The sequence below is a fragment of the Orbicella franksi genome, chromosome 4 (assembly GCF_964199315.1).
Source record: "Orbicella franksi chromosome 4, jaOrbFran1.1, whole genome shotgun sequence".
Lineage (NCBI taxonomy): Eukaryota > Metazoa > Cnidaria > Anthozoa > Scleractinia > Merulinidae > Orbicella > Orbicella franksi.
This window is the reverse complement of record NC_138148.1, coordinates 28,926,607-28,929,772: the sequence shown is the minus strand read 5'-3', so window position 1 is coordinate 28,929,772 and position 3,166 is coordinate 28,926,607. Positions and strand designations below refer to the sequence as shown.

General features: G+C 40.7%; 1 pseudogene; it reads right to left on the bottom strand.

Annotated features, from left to right (window-relative positions):
* Window positions 1–647: 647 nt before the first annotated feature.
* LOC145485683 (uncharacterized) lies at window positions 648–2,309 on the bottom strand (annotated as a pseudogene).
* Between the last annotated feature and the right edge of the window lie 857 nt (window positions 2,310–3,166).

Below are 3,166 nucleotides of genomic sequence, written 5' to 3'. Positions count from 1 at the left end.
CAGTTGTTCAATGTTGAATAACAAGCTTGATATTCTATTTTAAAATCCTCTTTTCAATTTAACTGAAGTAAAAATTTCTTCTCTTGAAAGTGACTATGAAATCATACCCATATCAGGTCAGTAACTTGATATCATAGGATCAGTTAGAATAGTAGACAAGGTTTCTGACTGGCCAATTGTATATTGCAAATTTGTTTACGCAAACTACGGATAACAGATGGATAGAATAAAATAGGAACGTTAAGCATAATAGCAATATGTACCTTAAGCCAGAGGGCTACGACTGCAAATTGCCCTGAATTTTCAAACACCATATGGAGCTTGAAGGAAAAGAGAAGTAAAGAGACAAAGCTATTGTAGGTCAACCCAATTTTAAAGAGTAATTGCCACCTGAAGAGGAAAGCAAAAAACTTTGATAAAAGAGCACGCGACTCGCCGGTCCCAGCGCTTTTGTAATTACCTTTTCTTTGATTTACCTCGCAACCGATTTAAAATCAAAACCTACGATAAAAACTTGCATGCTCAACAGAGATAAGCACTCTTTGTATCGCCAGCGCATACAAATTTTTATAATCCCATTCAGTTGTTCAATGGCCCCATGATAACTATGAAATCCAAGGACGCGAAGTTGGCGTTTGCTGTATACGGAGCATTTGGTGGAAGAATATTGGTACATTGTACTTGCAAGTACAATGTACCAATATGCATATACAATGTATAATTATTTCGTGTTGTTTTATTAAAAAACAAACACGTGCAATTTGATCATAGTCTTTTTAGCTTCGATTCTCTGGTTAAATCATTTTACATCTTTTATCAGAGTTATGGGACACTGTTTTGGAGGAACCCCTCGTTTCTCATAGTTGTTTGTTTCTTTCTTTGTTAAGATCTTTCATCCAAAACGCAAAAACAAAATGCAAAGTTACAATGATCTTCCCTGCCTCTGTCCGATTCAGTACCAATTCTTTTGCGGTGCTCTAAATCTGCCCTTAATGCAAATTGGGAACTGACCAAAGCCCCCAAGCTATTTTTCCCACTGCTTGGCAGCCTGGAAGCTTTCACTAAAACATCCAGTCCCTAGAGGCTTAAGTAATTTGGAACCTAGAGTATGCCTTTTCTTATGTCTGGTTTGCTGGATTTTCACTGTGCAGGAAGTTTCATCAAATGAGCCAAATTCGTCTTCTTCGTCGCTTTCACGTGAGCGCTCTCGTAGATTAGACCTCGATGACTGACCTCTTTTCAGTCGTTCAGCTTTCAGTGCTGACCGTTCTTTTGCCGACATTTCTGACCTTGATCTCGGTACTACTTTGCTTTTTGCACGCAACAGATCGGGAGTTAGCAAGCTTCTTCTTCTGTCCTCTAGTGATCTCATCGGGAGTTCACCTGCTGGCCAGGAAAGGGAAGAAACAAGTTGCCGCTTGCTGCCGACACGTGTCGAAAGACGCCTGTTGAAACCAGGTTTTTGCTTATTATCTTTCCTAACTAAATGAAGATTTGTTTGCGAGGAAAACATTCCATGTACACCCTCTCCTTTTTCTTCCAGGTAGATTGTTTCCTTAGGCATTATAAGTCGAGAGCTCGCACTGAGTTCGGCTTCATCCATGGACATCAACCGGAACCTGGAATCAACAACCCTACATTCCATACTCCCCGACTGCTTTTTGTTCTTCAGAACTCTTTTAAAAGCTAAATAACCCATTGCAACCGAGGACATAGAATCCGAAACGTGAGGCACCTCGGCAGCAGCACGAATTTTGCCAATGTGCTCCCGCTCGCTTTTGTGCGGTGCCGAAGGTGATTGTTTTGGCTCCTCAGTGATGGTTGGCGAATAGGACCAGCTTTGCGCTTTTGGCCGAAAGAGCAGAGGATCTTGTAAGTAGTCTCGACTCCTAGAAATATGGACTGGTTGTATTTTCGGTTCTGCGTGCCGTCGTCTCAAGTCCAGTGTTTCTTTTTGGGTTTCAGCCCTTCGTAAGAGTCTGGGCTGTTTCACGAACGCAGCTACCACTATTTTTTTCCCTTTTGCTGTCACTCGAACAATTAGCTACATTTTGCTGTGTGCTAGCTTTTGAGACTGGGGACTTATTTCCTCTCAGCTTGTGTTGATTCTCCTTGATGGCATAAAGGGGTTCAAATACACGATGAATCGACTTCAGCTCGTTCCATATTTTGATTTTCTCATGATGGTTTGATTTGATATTCCTGTGTTTCTCTCGCTCTATCTTGTCGCTTATCTCGTCCAAGCGCATTTGCGTTGCCCGTGCAATACGAATCGAGTCTGTATTTCTGTTAAGACTTCTCTTGTGCATGCTTTCGCTACAGTTCTGAAGTGAACGTTTTCCAAAGTACCAACATTTGCATGTACTTCTTGAGTTTACAATATCAATCCATTGCTTGGTTTTCTTTTCTTTTCGTTTCTTTGTGTAACCACTCAAGTTTTCTCGCCTAATTTGCTTTTAGTGGGCTTTCAAGAGCCTTTTCCATTTAAAATTTTCTAGGCCAATTCTTCTGACCAACGTGTCCTTTGAACAAGGTTAGATTGCATTGCAGTTTGGAGACAAGTGGATGAGTTGCACAGATTCCGCGAGGTACAAGCCTTCTTCCGTAGGGTTATCGTAAGCAATTAGTTTATTTGTAAAACTAATTGATTACAAGACAAGTCGTACTTGTATGCACTCAGAGCTAATTGAGTTTAAACCATTGTTTCATGAGAATAGCGAGTGCCGAAAGCAATTAGCAAGAACTATGAACGAGTCGACTGCGCATGTCGGCAATATAGCGTTACAAAAAACCTAACTTAGTTTCACGTGCAATTCGAACGAACGAAGTTTTTCCTTCCTTGTAGCATAACAATCGTGCAAAGGTCGGTTTTATCATTGCTGTGTTGCCCCTTAGATTGATCTTATGATAAATGTCCTCACAATCGAGCTTCAATGATTTCCATGGCGATGAGTCGATTTGATCACAGAGTAATTTTATGCCATTTATTGATCTCGGATAAAGATGTTGTCATAGCGATGGACGTACGTTGCGTGCATTTACTGTAAACACGATAAAAGAAATATTGTGTTCTACGTCTTTGTATAGGACTGGCAAGGGTCCACGCATTTTCGTTGATCAACCGGAAAAGACATGATTGCTAAATTAAGACTTCGTAACTGACCAG